Genomic DNA, 27,370 nt, shown 5'->3' on the forward strand with positions numbered 1-27,370 from the left:
AGGTGGCTCAGTCAGTTAAGTGTCTGACTCTTGATTTCAGTTCAGGTCATGATCTCAGGGCTGTAACATAGAGTCCTGCATCAGGCTTCACACGTAGAGGGGAGTCTGCTTGAGATTGTCTTTCTCCCTCTCCCTCTGCTCCTTCCCCACCCTTCTCCCTCTCTCAAAATAAATAAATAAATAAATCCTTAAAAAGGACAATAAAATTAAAATGCTTCAGATGAATACTGAGGGATTTCACTGCCAGCAGGCCAACACTAAAAGAAAAACTAAAGGGAATTATTCAAGCAGAAATAAAATGATCTCCAACATAGACACCCAAGAGGAGATACATAACAGTAGAGTAAATATAATTAATATCTAATGTACAAAATAGGAACTATGTCATGGAGTTTAAAACACTTGTAGAACTAAAATGTCTGACAAAAATAATGTAAAAGGCAGGGCGCCTAGGTGGCTCAGTGGGTTAAGCCGCTACCTTCGGCTCAGGTCATGATCTCAGGGTCCTGGGTCCGAGTCCCGCATCGGGCTCTCTGCTCAGCAGGGAGCCTGCTTCCTCCTCTCTCTCTCTCTCTCTGCCTGCCTCTCTGCCTACTTGTGATGTCTCTCTGTCAAATAAATAAAATAAAAAAATCTTAAAAAAAAATAATAATGTAAAAGGCAAATGTGATTTAAGTGTCTAGGAGTTTAGGGAAAATATTAAACATAATAGCTTATTATGTTTATGTCAAATACATATGTTTTAAGTTGAGGGTAACAATGGAATAATGTATAACAAGTTACAGAAGAAAAACCCTATTAGAAAATATTTTATTAATCACAAAAACAAGAGAAACAAAAACATAAAACGTATGTCAGACAGACAATTATAGGATATAAATCCAAATACACCAGCAGTTATCTTAAGTGTTAATGAATTGACCCACATACAATACCAACACAGTACAGAGTTTTTTAATTCCAAAATGAAAGAAGAAAAACACAAAAAGCTTAAAAGTGAAAAAGTATATATTTTTAAAGATTTTATTTATTTATTTGTCAGAGAGATGAGACAGCACACAACCGGGGGGCGGGGGGGGGTGGAAGTCAGAGGGAGAAGCAGGCTCCCAGCTGAGCAAGGAGCCCAATGTGGGGCTCCAATCCCAGGACTCTGGGATCATGACCTGAGCCAAAGGCAGATAGATGCTTAAATGACTGAGCCACCCAGATGTCCCTGAAAAAACAGATTTCAAAGGAAGACATATTAATAAAGAAAGAGGAACGTTGCATCATAGTTGAAACAGAGATTATCGTCATATTAAATCTGTATGCACCTAATAACATAGCCTCAAAACATTAAAAAAATTTGAAAAAGTAACAAGCCAAAGAGCTAGACCAATCCATAACCACAAGTTAGACTTTAACATGCCTCTCTTAGTAGCTAATGGTAGAAGCAGACCAAAAAAGTGACAAAGGATATAAAAGATCTGAATTACATAAGAAACACAATTATTCACCAAAAGGAGCAATTGCCATAAATTAAATATATATGTTAATATTAAAAAGCCACCCATTTTCATATCTCTGCTATAAACTCAGTTATACATAAACACACAAATCCAAAATTCTACATGACTTTCACACTGGATGGGATGATTCACCACTACAAAACTGAAATAGCCTTTGTTTCTGTATCAAAGCTCAAATGAGGGGGGAAAAAAAAGTCGTGACAGAGGTCAGTAAATTACTCCAATTCCTCAAGAAAAACAAGTAGGCTTTAAAAGTCTCTTTAGGGGCCCCTGGGTGGCTCAATGGGTTAAGCCTCTGCCTTCGGCTCAGGTCATGATCCCAGGGTCCTGGGATTGAGCCCCCCATCAGGCTCTCTGCTTGGCAGGGAGCCTGCTTCCCCCTCTCTCTCTGCCTGCCTGTGATCTCTATCTGTCCAATAAATAAATAAAATCTTTTTTTAAAAAAGTCTCTTTATATTACTTCCTTTTTAAAGTCACTAAAAGAAATAATAAATTAAATAAAATCACTAACATACTCACAGATGTATGAAATATAGAACTCCTAGAAATTGAAAAAATATGTGACACTTTCAGCAGATTGCTGCAAGAAATATACTGGCTCGGGTATAAGAAAATTCCAATGATAATCTGTGCTCTTAAATTATCCTAGTAGTCCTTGAGGAAGAAAGGTCCTGTCTGTGGTTCCCAAATAATCAAGGACATAAATAAGGAATGAAGCAAAATGCAGTTTAACACCTGGATGCCAGTTAGGATTTGGGTCAATAATCAACTAAGCCTGATTTGTCACTGACACAGCCACCCTAAAATGCTTACTCTGCCCTATCTTGCATAAGTAAAAACCTAGAAAATCCATTAAGAATGGGTATGGTCTGGCTCTGCTCTCCATCAGACATACCTGGGTCATGGACTACTTCAATACAGACAAAACTGACAACACATTCAGAGGAAAAGGACAAGGATGCCAAAGGGACACAAAAACCATGTTGTCACAGGAGGAACAATTGAAGGAACTGGGACTGTTTTGCCAAAGAAGAGAAGAATCATGGCTAAATGGTCAGAGTTACAAATATCTGAGGGTCTGTCCTGCAGACAGGGGCTCTGACATGCTCTGCAGGCCCCAAGGGGGAAAGCCCAGAACAATGGAAGGAAGGACAGGGCACAGAGTTCAATTCTACAGTGAGAGCCTTCTAAGAATCAGGGATGTCCAAAGATGATAAAGATGGCTTTAGCTTAGTAGAAATAAGCACAACCAGAAGACACTGCTTTTGTTTTATTTGCTTTACTTACTTATGTATCATAAAAGAGAATGGTACTAAATGCAGACCTATCTAGTCTTACAAACCTAGAATCTATGATACCTGGTATATAATCTAGATTAACAGCTGTGATACAGAAAAAAAAAAAATGTGGCTCCAGATAAGCAGTATTTTTCGGTGTACTTAATCTCTCCCTTATTCTTTTGTTTCAATTTCCTAGCTCCTTGGATTGAAAGTTAGCTCATTTTCATCCTCTGCATTAGTAGTTTTCAAATTGATAGCCATTTGTATGTCTTCATTGGAGAAGTGTCTGTTCATATCTTCTGCCAATTTTTTTATATGATTGTCTATTTTGTGTGTGTTGAGTTTGAGGAGTTCTTTATAGATCCTGGATATCAACCTTTTGTCTGTATTGTCATTTGCAAATATCTTCTCCCATTCTGTGGGTTGCCTCTTTGTCTTGTCGACTGTTTCCTTTGCTGTGCAGAAGGTTTTGATCTTGATGAAGTCCCTAAAGTTGATCTTCGCTTTTATTTCCTTTGCCTTTGGAGACATATCTTGAAAGAAGTTGCTGTGGCTGATATTGAAGAGGTTACTGCCTATATTCTCCTCTAGGATTCTGATGGAGTCCTGTCTCACATTGAGGTCTTTAATCCATTTTGAGTTTATCTTTGTGTAGGGTGTAAGAGAATGGTTGAGTTTCATTCTTCTACATATAGCTGTCCAGTTTTCCCAGGACCATTTATTGAAGAGACTGTCTTTTTTCCACTGTATCAAATTGAGATCAGGGGAACTCTGGATTCTAATGGAGACTAACAGAGACAATGTATTTCACAAGCATTCCATTTAAATTTCATTTTGGAAAATAGGCTTCTAATTATTTTTATACCTAAAAAGACTGCATTAACTTAAATGTATTATTACCAAGTTTTAACATACTGGTGAGAACCTGAACTGCCAGGCTGAGTCACTGTCTTCAGTGAATTAATAAAGGTAATATATTTAAATTTGAAGGACATATTTAACAATAAAGAAGTTTTATCCATTTTATATATTAAAGTTCCCTCAGATAACTTTGTTTAGGGAAAAAAGCTTATTTCCTTTGGGGGAAAATGGTTTTCCTTTGAGGGGGGGAAATGATTTTTCTTCAAGAAAGATGTTTCAATGCCACCTACTTAGTGTCTGCAGGCCCCTCTGACTCTAGGGCACCCTCTGCTCATCTGTATTAGGAGCTTAAGCTCACCACTATTTCACATCTTGAACAAGCTTTCCATCTCCAAGACTGCAATTCATCAACTCCAGATTCAGGCTGAATCTAAGCAGACAAGAATCTCATTGGGTTCTTACGTAATGCTTGAGGTCTACATATGTATGTCAAACCATGTGTCATGTGAAGGTCAGTCTGGGTCCACTGAGAGCACTGACTGTGCCAAACTAAAACCAAGACTATCAAGAATACAAGGAACCCTAAGTCTTCAAGAATTGAAAACTCCTGGGCAAAGACTAACAAAATCACAGTGACACGATCATCTGTATTCTTATTTCAGAATGGGATGCAGAGCTCCTGCATTCTGCGAAAGTCCCTCTTAGGAGGGTACAAAAGAAGGGAATAGTGCCCTTTGTCCTTCTCATCTGACCAGCATCCGTGCCAGAATGCAAATTCAATTCTCCACCACCAACACACAGACACACAGACACACACACACACACACACACACAGGCCATCATTAAACAAGAACACTGAAGGTCCTACCGAGTAATGACCAGCCCAGGATAAAAGCATCAGGAACACTCGCTCAGAGAAGAAGGGATATGGAAATGTACAAAAGACAAAGCTGTAAGAAGCCTCAGAGCGCATGTGATCAATCCGACTTCACAAATGAGGGCGGTGAAGGTCCATACCCACAGGTGACGTGCTCTGAGTCTGACCACACAGCAGACCCGGGGCTGGGGCCCAGGTCTTCACCCTGCAGCCAGTGCTTTTCTCATGCTCCAAGCTGCAGGCTGGAAGATTTACCACCTCACCCCTGTACTCCTACCCCGGGGCCTGGGAAATGAAAGGCCTTCATGGAAGTAAGTCAGGAGCAGAGGCAGGCAGTGCTGTCCAGGTTGCCCAGTACTCACTGCACAACACCCATCTCGCCCCATGCTCTTGTCTCTTCCCTTCCTCGGTTGTCATCCCCTCTGTGGAACGACAGCACACTCTCAGGGCCCGCTGCTCTTCTCCTTCTCAAATGTGAGCAAGCGCAGGTACGAGATGGCCAGGCCACAGCATGGTAAACATCGAACCATAGAAACAGGGGCACAGGGCAATGATGAAAGAGTGCCGAGAAACTCCACACAGCCCCAGCTCCCAAAGAGTCTCTGGGAGGCAAGGAAGAAAGACGATGAAAGCTCAGAGAGGAGGAAAAAGATAAAACAGCAGCAGCGATGGGCTTGGGAGTGATGGCGGTGGCGAGAGGAGAAATGACTGGAAAAATGAAGCAAATGAAAACGGAGTTGAAGCAGGAAAAGGGCAAGAAAGATGGGAAATAAATGACAATGAAAAGAGAAATACCCACCCTACAAGGAACTGCAATCTGGAAATGCCTTTGTAAAAAGAAGGGGGTGGGACAGGGAGGAGCTGAATTTTGACCCTTACAAAGATTATTTCTTTTTTTTTTTTAATATATTTTTTAAGATTTTATTTATTTATTTATTTGACAGGCAGAGATTACAAGTAGGCAGAGAGGCAGGCAGAGAGAGAGAGGAGGAAGCAGGCTCCCTGCCGAGCAGAGAGCCTGATGCGGGGCTCGATCCCAGGACCCTGGGATCATGACCAGAGTCGAAGGCAGAGGCTTTAACCCACTGAGTCACCCAGGCACCCCAAGAGAGATATTTTAGATAGGAAAGTAGGAAAACACCCCTAATAAGCTGATATTCTGTTGGAGACCTGAATAAAGTTAAAAACGTGAACCATGTGAATATGAAAGAGTCTCTCATTTTGAGAGACTGGCATGTGTAAAGGCCCTCAGGTGAGCATGTGAGACAGGTAACCTGGAGAATGAAGCAAAAGAGGAGAGAAATGAGGGGCAAGTTCAAGGACAAGTGAAGCTCATCGTAAGGCACAGCTGTCACCTGCCACGGGAAGCCATCTCAGAAGTCTGTGTAAAAAGGTGACAAGATCTCAACTTCACTCTAAAAGGACCCCCTAACTGCTCAGTTGAAAAGAGATCTTGAGGGGCAAAGGTGACATCAGAGAGGCCCACAATAAAAACCAGGCGAGAAACTACCAGACGTTTTCTGCCGTATCACCAGGGCTCTCAAGAGGATGTTCTCTGCCAAGAGGAAGTGAACACAGCAGTTTGCCAGTAGAACACATCTTTATTCAGCTCTGCTTATCCTCTGCTGCAGCCCCTCCAGCAACCCCGTATCATGGAGATAACCTGGGAAGCCACAAGAGCAAAAATGGATGCTTCTCACCATGGGAAAGTAGGGCAGCCGTCCAGGCTCCTGTGCAAGAGCTGACCTGAAATCCAGGGCCCTACCTTCCATTTCTTACAGATGCATGGACAAATGATGGATGGATGGACAGAAGGATGGAGGTGGGTGGAGAGAGAGAGAGAGAGTTTTCATTCATCTCTCCATGGGCCTTCATCACCCCTTTACATCAAGTGACCCAAGTGCAGTCATAGCCATTGGCTTTACAAATGAACAAGGACCATGGTTTGATCATGGATCACTCTCACCCAGCTTCTACAATACAGAAACTTCTGTTTATAAGGCCAAACATGAACCTTCAATCTAGAAACAGAAACCTGCTTTACAAACCTTATTACATGCAGATACTTCCCTACTGACAAAGCCCCCATAGAGACATTACTAAAGGAATCTCAAGGAAAAAAGTCAGAATTTGTTTTAACTCACACTGAATACAAAATTTCTCACTTCCTGACATGGAAATTCAATGAGAAAGCAGTAGTATTTATCAATGTATTAAATGAGGTTGCTTAGTAACCCATAAGGATAAAAATGGCCGTGAAAGGAACTCTTTGTGTTTTCATTAACAGGACTGTGGCTGGGAATGGATCAGGCATCGTGCTAAGTTAATCATCTCACTAGGTCTTTACCATCACGCTTTGGGGTAGAAACCATCACCCTCATTTTACAGATGAGGGAACTGAGGCTTTCAGAGGTCAAGTACTCTGATCAGAGTGATCTGAACGTTCAGGGGCAGACAGGGAGTCACGGCCATCTCTGTGAGGCAGGCTCTGCTTCCCTCCTAACTCCTGCTCCATCCTGCCATTGTGCTCAGTGCTCTGTTACCTGGAGGCAAGGCCTCTGCAGGGGCTGACCCACTGCACTGAGGGACCCCAGCCATGTCACCAGACCTAGATCTAACTTAAGGGGGATCTTCAGTGATTCATCAATACAATGGGAATACTCAGAAGAAAAGATCTGTGTTGAAGGAGCATGAATACTGTGACCACATTTATTTTATTCTTTCTTCTTCCTTCTTTGAACAAATCCCTGATTTGTGCCAGGCACAGATGATAGTAAGGGGACAAGTCCTGCTCCTACCCTCAGGGAGTTCACAGCCTTGCAGGCAGCAAAAGCTCAGACACACACACACACATTAGTACAGGGCACCCTGCACAGCTGGAAGCAGAAGGATCCAGGCCCACGGTGCAACAGCAGAAAAGCCCTCCCCTAGAGGACAAAGGGGACTTTGTCTAGGAAAGGGAATTCAAAGTAAAGCATGAAGACTGGCTATAAAATGGTTCCTTGGGAAAGGACAGTTGATTGCAGGCAGGCTGTCTTACACTTGAGGTGGTAAACAAGACCACAGGGGAAGCTGGACGTGAAGGCAGAGGCTGGCCTGGAGAGGGCATGAGGGACAGGAAATCACTGGGCGAGGGTGGTTGATTTTGAGCAAGGGAGTGACCAGTCACCTTTGTATTTATCTAAAGGGCAGAAAGGTCACACCAGAAAGGATGCTATGGAGGTGGTCTTTCTTGGGATACAGTCTCTCTCCCCGTTCTCTACTGCTCAGTCACTTCTAAAGAATACAAAAAATAACCCCAGAAGTTAGGAAAATATGTGTCTGGGTAAATGTGACAAGAAATGTCAGTCTGGCTCTCCACCCGCACTGATGCATTACTGGAAGGAACATAAAGGTCAAACACGGGGCATCTATAATCAAATTAGATCTGAGTTCCAACCTCAGCAACCTCAGTTACCTCGACTATAAAATGCTGCTAAAAATCGGATGCACCTTAGCAGGTAAAACAGGTAGGAGTCAACCAAATCAGCACCTGACACTTAAGGGCTTTTTAGCTACTTGCTAATATCACCCTACTAAAAACATCATTATTAGTATTCTTTATTTCCTGAAAAAACATTGTTTGAATGGTTTTCGTGTGCCTGGCATTCTTCTGTTTTACTGAAAACAACTCAAGAGAGATTGATGGTGCCCTTGTTTCACAGATTGAGCCCAAAAGGCTAAATTCTTTGGCCTGAGTTACACAGACCCTCAATTTCTATGACTCAAGAAGAGTCATAGAAATATAAGCAGAAAAGTAAAATAAGCACTACACACTCATGAAAAAATTGCCACATTTTATCAATAAAAACCTTCTCTACTTCAAAATTTCCTTTTACAGTACAGAAACAATAACTTAAAAAAAAAACACAAGTTTTTAAAAAGATTTATTTATTTATTTGGGAGAGAGAGAGCAAGTGAACACACGGCCTGGCGGGGCAGAAAGAGGGGGAGAGAGAGAATCCCAAAACAGGCAACATGCCCAGCACAGAGTCCAACATGAGACTCAATTTCATAACCCCAAGATCATGACCTGAGTCAGAATCCAATGGGATGTTCAACCAACTGAGCCACCCAGGCACCCCAGAAAAACCAGAACTATTTCTCAAAATACGTTGCTTGGGGTTTTGTTTTGTTTTGTTTTTGCATTTCACTGCCCCTTATTAGCATCTCTGCAGAGCACCCCTTGCTGGGATGGGGATGCAGTCTCTAAGGGACCCAGGGAGGCAGACAGATGCAGCCTCCAGCCCGTGTGGAGGGACAGGCTGCTGTGACAGCAGAACCCAGATGCTGGTGTTTTGGGTCTCAGCTGTGGGAGGCCTTGCGAACAGCCACACCAGAGGACCCCTGAGGACACTTTGTAGGCTGCCTCTGCCTGGAAAGCCAGGGAAGTACAGACAGCACGTAGGTCACTGAACGCTCCCCTCTGGTAGCAGCAGTCTCCTGGCTCAGTGAGGTTTTGGTGAAACTACTTGTTAAAGCAACTGGGGGCTGGCTAGACCTGGTGTCTGGGGGCCATGTGCTAACACCCCTTCTTGGGCATGCCAATTCTGCATGGAGCCATGGTTCCACTGGCCTGGGAGCTCTGGGGTTACAGCTATCATTGAAAATGCCATAAAAACGTAGTACCTCTCCAAAGATAAAAGTGCATGTGCACAAACACATAATTTGGTGAGCAATGCTGGGGTTGTGTACCAGCCCCCTCAACCCGCCACCCAGATCCTTGATAGAAACTACTAGAAGATGGTGCTGAGGACCCCAGGCAGCTCAATGAAAGGAAGAAACCCCAGGAGCCAGGGGAGAAGGGGCAGGGGACCCCAGACACCAGAAATCCTCAACAGCCCACCTCTCCCACCTCAAATACTAACTGGCTACTCAGGAGAGAAAACTAAACCTTGGGGCCTGGACACCTCCCCTCTGAGTGAGTCCTCTGTGTGCAAAGAAAAGCCATTGGAACAGCAGGCAGTCCCCAGCACCAGGCACCTGTCCGACAGCATCTTCATTCATTTTACTGGCAGCTTCATGGCATATGGGTGTGCTGCCTTCCCCGGGCCAGCCCCCAGATGTCCTGAAGACCCACATGATGAACTCCAAGACAGTTCACTCTACCAGAATCTGGCATGGTATCTACAGTGATAGCGTTTTTTAGGACCTGGATGCTAGCTACTATGGTCTGTTAGAGAGTTTAGAGAACACTCACTTCCTGGGATATTCATCTATCTCAGTTGTGCGTGTGATTTTTCTAGAATTAGAAATGGTACACAGGGGCACCTGGGTGGCTCTGTCAGTTAAGTGTCTGCCTTCAGGTCAGGTCATAATCCCAGGGTCCTGAGATCGAGCCCCGAGTCAGGCTCCCTGCTCAGTGGGGAGTCTGCTTTCCCTTCTCCCTCTGCCTGCTGCTCTGCCTACCTGTGCTCTCTCTCTGTGTCAAATAAATAAATAAAATCTTAAGGGAAAAAAAAAAGGAAGAAGTGGTGCAAGCAACAGGCGATGAGAGCACTAAGAAATGTTATCTATGCTCTGTGCTACATCACTACCCCATCTGCCCTCTATGGAACATCGTCATAGACACTAGAGCCTCCTTTCTCTTCTATATACAAATTCTAGTAACAATTGCCTAGAAGCATGTTTTGCTCCTCTTTCTGAAGACCGTGAAGTCAGACTCCCAGCATTTCACACCTGGAGTCAGGTAGCTTTGGATCCCCTTCCCACCTCTTTCACTGATCACTCATTAACAAGTAGCCTAACTTGTCTGTGCTGCAACTCCTCTCCTCATCTGTTAAATGGGATTAACAGAAGATAACTCCTTCTTTACACGTCAGTGAGGATTCAAGCAGGTAATGGGCATTGCGCGTGACACATTAAGAACTCAGAAAGTGTGAGTCTTCTTTCTCATTTGTAAAGTACATCTACTTTGTAGGTAATAAGGTCCAGTGTTTAGGAATGATTTCTTCCCCAAAGTCCTCAACTATCTGTCAGAACCCATGTTCTGAGGGACCGAGACATCATCTCACAGGCAGAAAGGACTTAAAAAGTTAACTCAAATTTAAAAGATCAAATGAAAAGCAAAGAATATTTTTGCAAACTGGAAGAATTACTTTTCATTGTGTGTTTCTGCTGTGGCCTTTAATATATCACTTTTTTCATGTCCAAAGTAGGATATAGATTCCTACTTCATTCATCAAGCATTTATCAAGCCCTGATTGAGTACATTCCACACACTGAGGAATAAGGGATGGAGCAGTAAACTGAGCAAATCCCTGCTCTCATGGTTTTGAGACCTCTGGGAAGACATAATAAAAAAAATATCAAACAATGATGTTATACTGAGAATTTAAAATAGAATAATGCCAAGTGTCCAGGGAGTTACTTCAGATTGGGCAAAGAAACCTCAGAAAGGCAGGACAAGAAGCTGAGAGCTGAATTTCGAGATCTGCAAGTTTTTTTGTGGTTTTCAGTTTTTTTTTTTTATTTTTTTTTTAAGATTATTATTTAGACAGAGATCACAAGTAGGCAGAGAGGCAGGCAGAGAGAGAGACAGGAAGCAGGCTCCCAGCGAGCACAGAGCCCTATGAAGGGCTATATCCTAGGACCCAAGGATCACGACCCAAGCCAAAGGCAGAGGCTCTAACCCACTGAGCCACCCAGGTGCCCCTCATTTTGTTTTTTAAATAAAGGAAGAAAAAGCAATGAGAATGAAGTGAATGAGAAGGACACCAAAAAAGGCTAGGTCAGCAAAGAAGGCAAATCTGTTGGCAAAAACCACTAAGGGTGGGGACCTGGGTGGCTCAGTCATTAAAGCATCTGCCTTTGGCTCATGTCATGATGCCAGGATCCTGGGATGGAGCCCCACGTCGGGCTTTCTGCTCAACAGGGAGCCTGCTCCTTTCTCTCTCACTCCCTCTGTTTAGGTTCCCCCTCTCTGTCTCTATCAAATAAATAAACTCTTAAAAGGGGGGGCTTTGTTCCCCCAAACACAGGAATGAAATGAAGGGAGCTGCTTCAGTGACAGGCTAGGTCGGAAGGTCACCTGGCTACCGAAACAGACCTGAAAGCTGGCTGGAGTAACCAAGTAAACACTCATTTCTTGCTCACATGAAAGCCCCATGCAGATGTTGCTTCCTAATAATCTTCCAAGGACCCAGATTCCTGCTACCGTGTGGCTCCACCACCTGCAACACTTGGGTCCCAAGTCAGCCTCTCTGTTCAAGCCAGAAGAAAAGACGATGGATAAGCACACCTGTCCAGGCCTGAGCAGGCACTGATCTCTGCAGCTCCCACTACACTGTATAGCTGTGTGCCCCAGAAAGGGAAGGGACATGTGGTTCTTGGCTCAGTCTCTGCCACAGGCTCTGGCACAAGATTCCCAGAGCATGTAAGAGCGAACATTGTCCCTCCCAAGATAAGGCTGATCGAACCACAGAAGACTGTGCTTCAAAAACAGAAAAGCAAAAAAACTTAACACAAGCAAGAATTGGTGAAGTGAGTTGAAAATGATGATCACGCCACATCATTACACACCTTTGGCCAACCGTCCTGCATCACAACTGTCCCTAACACTAGATAAATGATGGAAAGAGCAGTGACAGCAAACACGATTTACAGAACACGCTTCACCCAGAGTTGCTTTGGCAGTCACTCATGGATCTCATCAGGATTCCCAACAGGATCCCTGTCCTCATCTAGAACATTCAGTACCACAGGATCCCTTCTAGGTGTGCACTAATTCTCTGTAGCTAAGAGTATTCTTTAGCATCCAGAATGAAAGGAGAAAGTATTAACGTTTCACCTTGTCCTAACTCTATGTGATAGCACCAAAGAGGGCTTTGTTCTATTATTTTCCACACTGTTTTATTTACCAACATGTTGTCACTGAAAACCATTTTCTAAAGTTTTCAATAATAGACATAACTATCACACCTGAGTTTAAAGAAAAATTGAATTTTCAACTTGCAGAGCTAAGGAGTTGATTTAAGAGCTGTGGAGGCACCAAAAGGGAAGCCACTAATTATGACCCATGATTCCGTGAGCCACTAGCCCAACCATTTCCTTTCTACATTTTGATAGAACAAATAATTAAGAATGAGATGTCTTTCCAAAAGACATTTGTTGTACCTGCTTACCAACGGAGACACAGAAGTCCTTGTCAAAGGCACAAATGGCAGGAGCAAAGTTGGATCGGTTATTACAAATCAAGACTTAAATGAACAGGGCCAAAACTAACAAGACAGATTTCCCAACTATGAATGAAAGTACTGTACTTTAAGAAAGCTTAGCAGCACAACAGAGGATGGAAGAATACCAGATGAACACCACTGATGTGGAAAGGATCTCGAGATTTCGGAAGGCAGTGACCCCAGGGCAGTCAACAGGTGACACAGCTGCCCGTAACAAGCAAAGACTACCTGAGTTTGCAGGACAGTGTCCAGAAGAGGAAGAAAACCGTTCCATTGTACTCTTGAAGTCTATGCCTCACTGGGGGTTTCCTGTTTAATTAGAGCCTCCCAGGTGAGAACAACTCTCAAACCCACATCCAGTCAAGAAAGGCTGTTGAAATTGGGAGTTTACTCTGGCAAAGAGAACACTCAGTGGACAGACACAAAAGCTGTTCTCAAATTTCTGAAGAATTATGTACAAGAAAGAGCAGAGTTTCTTCACAATGTCTCAGGGGCAAAGCTAAAACCAACAGAGAGAATTATTGGAGACAGATTTTTAGACAATTAGAAATTTGTAATGATTACAACTGTCTAAATACAGACTCTCTTCATGATGGGGTGAAGAGTTTTCTCTCCACCGTGGTAATAAAAGCAGATGATCATCTGTTCCTGTTGTCAGAGAGAATTTCTACACGTAAGATTCTATGACAAAAGTGGTTCCAACTTGCATTGAACACGTGGGGCATTTTTTTTTAATTAACATATACTGTATTATTTGTTTTATGGGTACAGGTCTGTGAATCATCAGGCTCACACATTTCACAGCACTCACCATAGCACATACACTCCCCAATGTCCAGAACCCAGCTACCCTTATCCCTACCTCCCCAACCCCCAACAACCCTCAGTTTGTTTTGAGAGATTACGAGTCTCCACTTTTGCTGATATTCAGAGCACCAAAAAAGCACAAAGTGGACATGGTCACAAAAGATCATTTCATGCATGCTCCCCACCTCTGAGTTCTCAGCACAGAGATAGTCAAACTGACCCACAATAAGCACTTTAAATTTTGCTTTATATTTCCAAGAAGAGATTTCCCTATTTTCTTAGTATCCCCAGTCTTAGCTTTTCAGGAAGTTCTTCCTCGTGTCTTATCTGAATTCTTCCTGCTCTAATTGTATCAATTAATATGGATAACTAAATGAGCTCCGTCATGATGACAGAATAATGTTTGACATAGAACATATAAAGAAACATTTGCAAAGACTAAATGTGAAGCAATGAATGTTAAAATGTTTCCAATCTCTAAATGTCAAAAGTCATTCAGAACAGTTCTAAAACCCATGACAAGACTGGTTTACATACACTTTCATTTTTGAGTGCAAACACAGACCTCCTTGTGTAAGAGCTCTGCTATTCTTTTCAAACCCCACTTTCTATCTCTATGCAGGAAAATGGACTGAGCCTTAATGTGTTTAGATTAAAATCACTCAAAACAGAGGGGAAATAACACTTGAGCGGCAGGAACACAGGACAACTTTAAAAGGTTAGTGACAACATTGAGTAATCAAAAATGCCTGGTTTGTTTAAAAGATACCAAAATACAAATTCAGGAAAACCTATTATTCTCTCATTTCTTTAGGAACTAGATAAAGCCGCCAAATACAAAAGCTGCCTTAAAACAATGCTCAGCGCAGAATTCTCGCTCGCCTTATTCCTAGCAGCTTGCACTATGCTTAGTAAATTTATCACATACTGAGTTGACGTACTCCAGGAACAAACCAATTTGCCTACTAGTCAACTCCTAACTTCCCAATTAACTGGAAGCATGTACTCGCTTTTTTCTCCCAAGGCTTCCCTAACAAAAATAAAAGTAAAGCTAAGCTGTCAATCAGCTCTCTGAGAAGAAATTGTTTTTGTTACTACCATAGCATACCATAGGTTCTAAGAGACAATGTCCAGAATTACAACAATGAACTAGTATCTATTTAACTGGAATTTTGGCCATGAGCTTGTTAACCATATGAAGAGATGGGAAACTCAGAGCCCAAAAGCTTCAAAGGACTTCCTTTTCATCCTCAAGACTGAATCACAGTGATTCACTCTCCTCTGACAGTGAGTTTTCCAATCTCTGGAGAGGTATACACACACACACACACACACACACACACTTTCTCCCCTGGTTTCAACCAGGAAGGATTTGGTCTTTGCAACCAAACGTGGTCATGGCCCAGTATGGGGAATAACTCACATTGCCCAAGTCTGTCACTTTGATTACTAGATTAACAATAAGACTCTGGGAGGCTTTTTATTTTTAATGATTTCTTAAATTAAGAAATATACATCTTGGGGCGCCTGGGTGGCTCAGTGGGTTAAGCCGCTGCCTTCGGCTCAGGTCATGATCTCAGAGTCCTGGGATCGAGTCCCACATCGGGCTCCCTGCTCAGCAGAGAGCCTGCTTCCCTCTCTCTCTCTCTGCCTGCCTCTCCATCTACTTGTGATTTCTCTCTGTCAAATAAATAAATAAAATCTTTAAAAAAAAAAAAAAAAAAAGAAAAGAAATATACATCTTGTAGTTGAGGCCTGGCAGCAAAAAGGGTTGCCAGACACCCAAAATGGAAGCCAAGTCTTTAAACTCTTCTCAAATCTTTTTCACACTCTTCTTCATTATCCAACCAAATGTTGTTAGCTACTCTTAAGAGAACATGACAGGTCCAGGGGTCTGTGAGCCAGGCCTGTGAATGAATGCACTTCTCCCCACCAAGAACATCCCTAAGTTTTCCAAAATATCTGCAAAAAAAAAAAAAAAAAAGCAAACTCATGGAGTATCTCAGTACAGAGACCTTACTTCAATCAGTAATGGAGATGGCATTTTAAAAAATATTTTATTGATTCTGAGAGAGAGTAAGCAAGCACACAGAAGGAGGGCAGAGGGAGAGAGAGAATCCCACCCAGACTCCATGCTGAGTGTAAAGCCCAAGCCAGGGCTCCAACGCATGACCCTAAGATGACGACAGAAGCTTTAATTGACTGAACCTCCCAGATGCCCTAGAGGTAGCATTTTTTAAAAAGACAATAAAAATCTGTAGTTATTAGCTGGTTATTTAACCTATGATAGTTTCTAACTTTAATTTCACTTAAATAGAGTGCAAATGCAGGGACGCCTGGGTGGCTCAGTCTTTAAGCGTCTGCCTTTGACTCAGGTCATGATCCCAGAGTCCTGGGATGGAGCCCTGCATCTGGCTCCCTGCTCTGTGGAAAGCCTGCTTCTTCCTCTCCCACTCCTTCTGCTTGTATTCCTGCTCTCGTTCTCTCTCTCTCTGTTAAATAAATAAATAAAGTCTTTAAAAAAAAAAAAAGAATGAAAGAAAGATAGTGCAAATTCCTTTATGAAAGTGAGCAATATTCTTACAGTCACCATTTCAATCATGGCTAACAGTTGTTGAATTCACCCAAGAGAAAAAATTAAATGTGGTGGACCAAAATTCTATTCACACCCATAAGCCTTAAACTTAAAGGTCATATCCACAGAGAGGTGATTGGTCATACTCAGTGTTCCTAAAAAGAATTCATGTAATACATGGCTGTGAGAATAGGATAAGCTATGTGCAAAGAGCTACACCCAAGGGATTCTATGTTCTGTGCCAAAACCTCTCTTATACTGGTGTGCCGGAATTTCTGATACTCCTATCATCAAGTTTACTCCTTGGGTATTTGTGAAGTCATTCAAAATTATGATACTATTTAATGATACAGAAAAAATTTGTGAAGTGAAAAATAGGTCACAAAATAGGTAAATAAATATTTTTGCTCAAGTAATGTATATACCCAGAATAAAATGAGTGATACAGGAAATCAGGGTGGTGTTGTTATTACTATTGCTGTTGTTTTTTGTTTTTTGTTTTAAGTGTATATTTATTTATTTATTTATTTGTTTGTTTTAATTTATTTTCAACGTAACAGTATTCATTGTTTTTGCACCACAGCCAGTGCTCTATGCAATCCGTGTCCTCTCCAATACCCACCACCTGGTTCCCCCAACCTCCCACACGCCACCCCTTCAAAACCCTCAGATTGTTTTTCAGAGTCCATAGTCTCTCATGGTTCACCTCTCCTTCCAATTTCCCGCAACTCCCTTCTCCTCTCCATCTCCACTTGTCCTCCATGCTATTTGTTATGCTCCACAAATAAGTGAAACCATATGATAATTGACTCTCTCTGCTTGACTTATTTCACTCAGCACAATCTCTTCCAGTCCCGTCCATGTTGCTACAAAAGTTGGGTATTCATCCTTTCTGATGGAGGCATAATACTCCATAGTGTATATGGACCACATCTTCCTTATCCATTCGTCTGCTGAAGGGCATCTTGGTTCTTTCCACAGTTTGGCGACTGTGGCCATTGCTGCTATAAACATTGGGGTACAGATGGCCCTTCTTTTCACTACATCTGTATCTTTGGGGTAAATACCCAGGAGTGCAATTGCAGGGTCATAGGGAAGTTCTATTTTTAATTTCTTGAGGAATCTCCACACTGTTCTCCAAAGAGGCTGCACCAACTTGCATTCCCACCAACAGTGTAAGAGGGTTCCCCTTTCTCCACATCCCCTCCAACACATGTTGTTTCCTGTCTTGCTAATTTTGGCCATTCTAAGTGGTGTAAGGTGGTATCTCAATGTGGTTTTAATTTGAATCTCCCTGATGGCTAGTGATGATGAACATTTTTTCATGTGTCTGACAGCCATTTGTATGTCTTCATTGGAGAAGTGTCTGTTCATATCTTCTGCCCATTTTTTGATATGATTATCTGTTTTGTGTGTGTTGAGTTTGAGAAGTTCTTTATAGATCCTGGATATCAACCTTTTGTCTGTACTGTCATTTACAAATATCTTCTCCCATTCCGTGGGTTGCCTCTTTGTCTTGTTGACTGTTTCCTTTGCTGTGCAGAAGCTTTTGATTTTGATGAAGTCCCAAAAGTTCATTTTCGCTTTTGTTTCCTTTGCCTTTGGAGACATATCTTGAAAGAAGTTGCTGTGGCTGATATCGAAGAGGTTACTGCCTATATTCTCCTCTAGGATTCTGATGGATTCCTGTCTCACGTTGAGGTCTTTTATCCATTTTGAGTTTATCTTTGTGTACCGTGTAAGAGGTCAAGTTTCATTTTTCTACATATAGCTGTCCAGTTTTCCCAGGAACATTTATTGAAGAGACTGTCTTTTTTCCACTATATATTTTTTCCTGTTTTGTCGAAGATTATTTGACCATAGAGTTGAGGGTCCATATCTGGGCACTCTACTCTGTTCCACTGTTCTATGTGTCTGTTTTTATGCCAGTACCATGCTGTCTTGGTGATCACAGCTTTGTAGTAAAGCTTGAAATCAGGTAACGTGATGCCCCCAGTTTTATTTTTGTTTTTCAACACTTCCTTAGTGATTTGGGGTCTCTTCTGATTCCATACAAATTTTTGGATTATTTGCTCCATGTTGCTGTTGTTTTAACCTTCTTGGTATACTTCTATATTCTTCAAGATTTCTACAGTGACCCTACAACATCCTATTTATGATTAAGAGAAAAATCATAAAGCTTCAAATAAATGTAAAAATCACCCTTTGATAAGCTTATCATACAGCTATCCCACTCCTAGTTATTTATGTAGATATCATTGTGAACTTACATTCACCCAAAAACTGTACGAATGGTTATACAGCTGTACTCTTAATCACCAAAAAGTGGCAATACCTCAAATATCCGTTGGTCAGAGAATAAATGGCCCGTAGCATCTCCACACGGCGGAACGCTGTTCACAATATAAAGCAATGAACAACTGAGACACGCAACAAATGGATGACTCTCCCACGCATTGTACCGAACGCCAACAGCCAGGCTTGAAGGGCTAGATGATTTAGGATTCCGTCTACAGGACATGCTGTGACAGGTAAAAATAGAGGGAGGAGGGCAGATCAATGCTGCCAGAGCCTGCGATTAGGAGAGGTATGGGCTACAACCCAGGGGCAGCACAGAGAATTTGGGGGGTGATAAAAATGTTCTATAACTGGATTGTGGCACTAGTCACAGGACTGAATGCATTTGTCAAAACTAAGAACTATATATTAAGAAGGATGGATTTTACCATAAAAACTTTATTCCTTAACAAACTTGCAAAAAAACAAAACAAAAACAAAAACCCTTTTGGAACTGAAAGGTGTCCCGATTGTATTCTGTTCTGGGTGATTCTTTTTCCAAAACGTACTTATGTTTCTTCAAAAATTTTAATTATTAATTTTAATTATTTTATTCGGTATTTTAATAATTATCATTTCATAGGCATGGAATTCTGAAAGGAGTGGGACAGAGAAATGAGAATTTTTCATAGGAGTGAGGAGATTAAATACTGTTCAAGACACTCAGGCCTATCTGTAATATCCCTGGGGTCCCAGGCAAGGGCACCTCTGTGGTCCACTCACAAGAGACTACAAAGGGATTCCAGAGCCGAAGAGAAGGTGCTTAAAAGCAAGAGAGGACAGCAGGCACAATTTTCTAGAACGATACTTTCAGGAGGCAACCAAATGCACACTGGGAAATCCACTCCAGAGAGCCAAGATGTGGTTGTGACCCAGCACCTGTAACCCTCACACCCATGCCAGCACCACTTCTAGACAGATTAGGGCATGACTGAGAAGTCACCAGGCCAGTTTGGTTTGCTCAATTTAGGGCTTAAAATGCGCTCCGCACCTCTGGATATTACAAAAGTCCTTCTGAGAGGGGTCTGAAGAGATTTAGAATGGCTTATCCTCCTAAACGGATTTGGGAACAAGGAACTTTGTGTAGAGCTTAGTGAGGGAGCTAGTTTTCTGTTTTGTTTGGCCTCTCCCCCCCACACACACCTTTAGGAGAGCATACAAATAAGCCTTAACTGATGCTTATCATGAGCTTAAAAGATTTTAATTAGAACAGAGATACGAGGGGCCCCTGGGTGGCTCAGTGGGTTAAGCCACTGCCTTCGGCTCAGGTCATGATCTCAGGGTCCTGGGATCGAGTCCCTCATCGGATTCTCTGCTCGGCGGGGAGCCTGCTTCCTCCTCTCTCTCTGCCTGCTTGTCATCTCTCTCTGTCAAATAAATAAATAAAATTTAAAAAAATTAAAAAAAAAAAGAACAGAGATACGAAAACCAGTTTTTATAGAGACTTCTTTTTGCTAAGAAATAATTCTTACTCTCAATATGAGAGAGTGATGCCTATTCTTTTGGCCTATTCTTTTTATCTGTAGAGAAGATAAGGGAGTAAAGTGGCCTAGGACAGGTACAGCAATTATTACAGGACAACAATTACGTTAATCTCTTCTCTGAACACTTCGAAAATAAAAGCAAAACTTTCTTAAATTAAACTATGGAGTAAAATATATCGGGTGCCTGGGTGGCTCAGAAGGTTGAGCATCTGCCTTCGGCTTGGGTCATGACCCCGGGCTCCTGGGAGCCAGCCCCACATAAGGCTCCCTGCCTGGTGTGTGGGGGGGTGTGGTGGGGGTTCTGCTTGCCCCTCCCCCCTGCTCATGTGATGTTCCACTCTCTGAAATAAATAAATAAATAAATAAATCTTTTTTAAAAAAAGGAAAAAAGAAATCTATCTCCTAATATATGAAAAACAGAGACTAGCAAACTAATGTTGAAAGAGAATGTTTTGGCTAATTAGAAGATTAAATTAATTTTAAGTCCTTAAAAGGGCTATCTCTATTAAACAAGGGAGATCATCCTAATCTGTTCATTAAACTGGACCACCAAAGAACGGCTCCTTTAGAACTCAGTTAGCCCTGTTATATATAAACACATATATATGTACATACATATACACATTAACCATCGTGTTCCTGGTCTCTGAATAGGGATGGACCATAAAATACTTGTCTGTTGCTTGTCAGGGCTTTTCTGGGAATTGAACTTGTCAGGACTAGCACTGTCAGGTTTAACTGAGTAACCAAATGTCCAATAATAAATGAGAGCAAGAAAATTCACATCCATTATTTTCATGTCCTACTCAAAGTGGGTCTTTCTAAAAAAAATAAAGCATTGTACGTTCTGAAAAATATAAGGTGAGGTGAGAGACAAAATGGTAACATGGAACCTTGCCTGGGCTGCAGGTCAAGAGAGCTGGGGCCCTGTGTTTTATTCATCCCTTCCCCATACTTATGGAGTCATTCCAGTCTGACGGTCTCAGGGAATCCATTTAATAGCTGTGCAACTTTGGACACACCATTTATAATCTCTCTGAGCCTTTGAGAGGAAAAAAAAACCATAGTTAGCACACTGGGCAAGTCATGGGAATTAGATAAAAGGTTTACAAAACACTGAGCACAGTGTCTGGTATGGAGTGGATGTTCAAGAATATTAATTATCTCTCGCCCTCTCTCCTTTCTGAAAAGCTTTTGTTATACATTCACAATGAATCTTTCTGCTTAGTCTAAGGAACAGCCCATCAGAGAAGCAAGCTTTTCTATCTCTGAGTCCACATGTGCCGGACAGATCTGTAGGCTACTGCTTAATTATTTCTCAACGAGCAGTGACTAGCTACAAGAGTCCACAGCTGACGGGCTTTCAGATGGGACCACTAAACACTGACTATGTGTCTAGGTCTGCAGAAAAATTTCCAGGTTAGGGTGGGGCCAGCAAGGGACACATGATGGAATTGTTCCTAAGCCTTTTACACCAAGGACATCTCAGACAAGGCGTTTAGGAACAGATGGGACCAAGATTCCTAAACAGTTTCCAAGCAAAAGGCATAGGATTAACTGCTAGCTCCCTGGTTTAAAAACAAAAACAAAAACAAACAAAAAAAGATACCACTAATAAATGTAAATAATTAAAGCCTTTAAAATGGGCATTTCAGGGGCGCCTGGGTGGCTCAGTGGGTTAAAGCCCCCTTCCGCTCAGGTCATGATCCCAGGGTCCTGGGATTGAGCCCCACATTGGGCTCTCTGCTCAGCAGGGAGCCTGCGTCCCCCTCCTCTCTCTCTGCCTGCCTCTCTGCCTACTTGTGATCTCTGTCAAATAAATTAATAAAATCTTTAGAAAAAATAAAAATAAAAATGGGCATTTCAAAAATAAAAGCCAAGTGAAAACTAGCCAGATAAGTCAAATTCAGGGTCATTTTACACAAAGGGCCCCACAGCACTCAAGAAGAGGTAGCTTCTGGAGGGAAATAAACCTAAAGTCATTGACCAATAGGCGAAACTCACTGGCACTTTGAACACTTTAGATTTGTCCCTCTCTGTACAAGACAGGATGGCGTAAGCAGTGTCTCTGTAGGTCGATACAAGTGGAGGGTTGGAGAAGGCAGGCTTTGGCCAACAGGTATCCACAAAGCCCTGAAGTTCATATTATATAGACTCTTCACAGACACTGAGGCAAGGGACTGCATCTCATTCACACTCCAAAGCACCCATGTTCCCTTGCACACTGTGAGGAACAGCCCCTGTGTTCCTTGACCTTTACAGCCCAAGAGAGAAAGTAAAATCAAAGAAGTCCAGACTCAGCAGTCTCCTACTCTCCAGGTTCTCAAAACAAAGACCTTAGTGAGAAATTAAGTAAAGAAATATTCTAATGTCTCTTTTAAAGCGAATGATTACTATGAGTTCACGCTTCCTATTTGGGGGGAATTGGAGAGCTACCACATTTTGTGTAAAGCTGCTATTTTCAAAGGCATGGCTCTTTCAAATTCCCCCAAATGTTCTTCCAATCCTAAGACAGTCAGCAAAGTGACCAAGTATATGTTTGCTTAATTCTGACTTTCATTTTCTCGAGTGTCCACTTTGAGGTAAGTATATGCCGTCTGTAAGAAGTTGGTCAGAAGGAAGAACAAAGAATGGGGTTGGCAGATTTGGACCCAGAACCTTGGTCCAACCTGTGGCCCTAATGCACTTCCAGGTCTCAGAGGAGGACAGCACTCTTCAAAGTCCACCTATGCATTCACTCCCAACTCATCAAGTTTACCATCCCACCCATCATTTGCCCTCTTCCTCTTGCATTTCAAGTGGCATGTCAAAGAAATTATCAACATGTTCAACTCCAATCCCATTTCAGAGTCAACTTCTTCCTTCATCTTGTATCCCCTCACTCCTTCCTGTGATCATCAAGGTCTGCAATCCCCATCACCCTTTCTTAGTCACAGCAATCCTGTCAACAGCCTACCACACCTCCAACTCCTAGATAAAAGCCCCCCCCCCGCCCCGCCCCTGACATCTTAACAACCAAATGCCATGTTATGTGACCTCTCTGCTAACTCTTATGACCCCTCACTTCTTGAAGTTCTCCCGTCCCCCTTTTTCCAATGCATCACTTGTTCTATCTTATGTGAACCACCTTAGTTTTGCAAGCTCTCATCATTGATTAAATCCATCAAAAAGAAGGATGTGCTGCCTCTAAGAACCACCTGTCATGTCTACTCATGTGGTCATTTACTCATACCTATAAAATATCACCATTATTAAAGGATCCCCATAATAGAAAGGGACAAAAAAAATATTTGCATCATTTTCAATATCCCTTCTTAATATTTAAGGCAACTGCCAGATTCAAAATAACTTAATGCACATTAACTCATTTGTCTTTTACAACAACACAGTCTTAGTTGAACCCATCTGCCCCTGAGGTATATGGTCCAACATACAGGATTAATATGAGCTACTACATCTGTCCATTCTTCTGCCGGTGCCTCGTCCCTACTGCCTGGTAGTCTGTGGCTTTCCTTCAATGACACCTGGCAATGAGTCACATCTAGTACTTAGGAATATAATCCCCAGTTAATATTTTGTTCTTACATAAGAATATAATTTCCATTGTTACTGAGGTTTTCATTATACACATACAACACAGGACTTTCTTTCTAGGAACATGTACCCACTATGGATGTGATACTTATGTTTTCCAACTTGCAAAGGAAGTTACTTGTGACTGATACCTAGTATAACAAGGGTAACACCTTGAAAAGTAGGGACTCCTCCACCACCTTCAATACACACATAGACACACACACACACACACACACACACACACACTTAATTTAAGCCTATCACATTTCTCATGTCAGCCTGAAGCCTTGGAGCTCTGGAACGTTATACTGAGGAGAGAGGACATTTAGCACCATTACAGCAAAAAAAGCAAAAGAGAACTATCTGCTTCTGACGTTGAAAACATGATTTTACATTAGGGCAATGGGCTGGAAAAGTCAGCTTTATCAAGAACAAAACTTGAAAAATTCAGATTGTGTTGTCTTCTATGAAAGACAAAGCTGCTTCTTACTAAGGCTAGGGGTGGCTCTTGCTACCCTAGAACAAAAAGAACCAATGAGAGCAGAAAGCCTAAAATTCACCCCCTCTGGGAGCAGGGGATTATAAGGCAAGGTGGGAGGTGAAATATTTGAGCCCTCATCTCTCTTCTGATTTTTGGTCCTAGCACAGGAAAGGGTGTCAGATAATTTACGGGACACCCCAAGAGTGTAAATCACATTTGACCTACAGTATAGCCAGTTTGAGTTCTGGTATGGTGTGGATGGGACCAGAAGTTCCTGTGCACTCCTAAGGAGGATGTAAACAGAAATGAGCTGAGAGGCAACAGGCCTGGCTAGAAAAAAGATAATCCACGGCAGAGATTACCAGGGTGATGTCATAGGCCATACACTGGATGGAGGAAGTGACAGATCCAGAGAGGTCCACAAGAGTATCAGCAAGAGCTGCAAGGTGGGGTCTAGGTCAGTGGAGGACCACAAGGGAGGCTTGACATAGCTCGGAGAGACCAGACCACAACCTACATGGGTTTACATACCAGCCAGACACCCAAAGATGGGAAAGTTCACTGAGAACTTTCATGAAGGCAGGGGACGCCCAACCCCAACTCCCTTCCCCATACATGCAGAAAGCATCCCAGAAAGGACCAGAGAAAGCCGCATATCTGAGTAATTGAGAATTTTATCTAAATAAGGGGGTGTACAAACCTAAAGGAACTATTCATATCATTGCATCAGACCATATATACTGGAGGAGACCCATTTTGTGTTCTCCTACTGCCCAGGGGACAGGAAGGCAGGAGAACACAGCTTTCTTAGAATTTAAGTGAATAAACTCTATTTCTTCTGCATATTGGAATATAGCTGGAGGAGAGCTAAACTCTTCCTAACTAGCATAAAGAAAAATTCCATTTTAATTAACAATATTTCCGATATAAGAGCATCATTTCCACGACCCATAACAATAGTTCTTTGCTGCTCTAATTAATACGACAAGAAACTTACGAGTAGCATTCTTTCACATGCTGACACATGATTATAGTTTACCCTTCTTCTACCATATCTCATGCCCAGAAAGCTAAAGCGCTCTTCTTTTTGAATTTCCAGTACTCGGGTAACACCTAACCTTCAGTTGGCACTCAAACCTGTACTTTCATTACCGAAAGTAGCAATGAATAAATATTCAGTGATGAATAAAAACATGACCATGACCACTTCCTACTTTTCAGTGTTGTGGTTATATAGTACATGACCTAAGTTACTGTCATCATTTCAGTTTTCTCAAATATCAGGTTGATATTCTAATAAAGAGATTTCCCAGAAGGGGAAAGGCAGAAACCCAGAAAGGCAGCTACAGGAAAGAGAGTAGGGAGATTAACCACAATGTGAAGAGGACAAGATTAAAGACAACAGGGAAATAAGGAAGTCTGACAATCCAAACGACATAAGGAGCTTAACGGGGCAGATTGCCAGAAAATCTGTCACGTGACCAAGAAAGGAGAAAAAGAGGGGCAAAACACCTAAGGCTGAAAAGATGCTCAACACCACTAATAATCAGGGAAATGCAAATCAAAACTACAATGAGATATCCCCTCACACCTGTCAAAAAGACTAAAATCAAAAAACACAAGGAAGAGCAAGTGTGGGCAGGGATGCAGGGGGAAAAAAGAACCCTCATGCACTGCTTGTAGGAAAGCAAACTGGCACAGCCACAGTGGAGGACAGCATGCAGCTTCTTCAAAAAATTAAAAAGAATTACCATATGATCCAATAATCACACTACAGGGTATCAACGCAAAAGAATACAAAAACACTAACTCAAAAAGATATATACACCCCTAGGTTCATTGCCGCATTATTTACAATAGCCAAAATATGGAAGCAACCCAAGTGTCCATCCATAGATGAATGGATAACAAAGATGTGGTGTATATGTATAAGAGAACTTTACTCAACCATAAAAAGGAATGAAATGGATCCCTAGTATAGGGACTACTTAGTGGTGGGCCTTGCAAATTCAATCTTTTCTCTTTCTGGATCTGAGACCTCTACCACAACCACATTAAGCCAATCTTAGGTCGGGCCACAAAGCACCCAAGCTTGACCCCACTCTACATATTCATTGGACCATATTAATTGGAGGTCCTGGAGCTGCACTGTATGTCTTGTGCCTGACTTTGTCCAATCCAGATGTGAGCTGGGGTAAAGAGAATAACCCAGAACCCTGGAACAAACTAGGTCCCAACAATCAATACAAGTTCTACTCAGTGAATGGGGATTACAGCAAACTGAAGAAAGAAGGTCCAGACTTCTAAATGAAATGTTTCACTCCAAAGCTGCTTAGAATTAAGGTCTCAAGAAGACATCTGCACAGTATTCTGCTTAGCCAGTGAAATGCACAAAATCATGGTGGTATATTGTGTTGGGGCTTACACTGATTAATAACTATCTGAAACTTGAAAGAAAAACGAATGAAATCTTGTCATTTGCAACAAGATGAGTGGATCTGGAGGGTATAATGTTAAGTGAATTAAGTGAGTCAGAGGAAAACAAATACCATATGATCTTACTCATATGTGAAATTTAAGAAGCAAAACAAATGAACACAGAAAAAAGACAAAAAGCAGACTCTTGAATATAGAGAACAAACTGGTGGTTACCAACGGGGAAGTGGGTGGGGGAATGGGTGAAATAGGTGATGGGGATTAAGGAGGGCACTTGTCATGGTGAGCACTGAATAATATAGAGAACCATGAAATCACTATACTGTACACCTGAAACTAATGTAACACTGTGCGTTAATTATGACAGGATTAAATAAAGCAAGTAGGGCTTCTCATCCTAAAAGAAAACAAAAAAGAAATTTAAAAACACCTTCAGCTGGGGTCTAGGATGGGGACAAACCAAGTACACCCAATAATTTGTCACAGTAATTATGCATACCGGCCTGCATTTCCAAAATTGACCAGAACTACAAATTATGAAAACATGCAGTCCGATTATGTTCATTTACCTCTCCGTGAGCCAATTTTTTTTAAAAGATTTTATTTATTTATTTGAGAGAGAGACAGTGAGAGAGAGCGTGAGCGAGGAGAAGGTCAGAGGGAGAAGCAGATTCCCCATGGAGCTGGGAGCCCAATGCGGAACTTGATCCTGGGGCTCCAGGATCATGACCTGAGCTGAAGGAAGTCGTCCAACCAACTGAGCCACCCAGGTGCCCCTCCTTGAGTCAATTTTTCGTGGATTTATTGGTTGTTGCTTTTTTTTTTCTTGCACTTCATTCTGCAACCACTGTCTCAATAAATGCCCAAATTCACTTTGAATAAAGAATATATTTAAAGGATATAAACAGGTTACTCATAACAGCAGCAGTGTG

General features: G+C 42.0%; 1 protein-coding gene and 1 pseudogene across 7 annotated transcripts in view; one reads left to right on the forward strand and one right to left on the reverse strand.

Annotated features, from left to right (window-relative positions):
- The window catches only part of ARHGEF28 (Rho guanine nucleotide exchange factor 28), a 317,873-nt gene that overhangs the window by 187,592 nt on the left and 102,911 nt on the right, over window positions 1-27,370 (reverse strand). The gene's annotated exons all lie outside the window — the stretch shown is intronic.
- On the forward strand, window positions 5,195-26,326 carry LOC116585696 (annotated as a pseudogene).

This window comes from Mustela erminea, chromosome 3 (genome assembly GCF_009829155.1).
Source record: "Mustela erminea isolate mMusErm1 chromosome 3, mMusErm1.Pri, whole genome shotgun sequence".
NCBI lineage: Eukaryota > Metazoa > Chordata > Mammalia > Carnivora > Mustelidae > Mustela > Mustela erminea.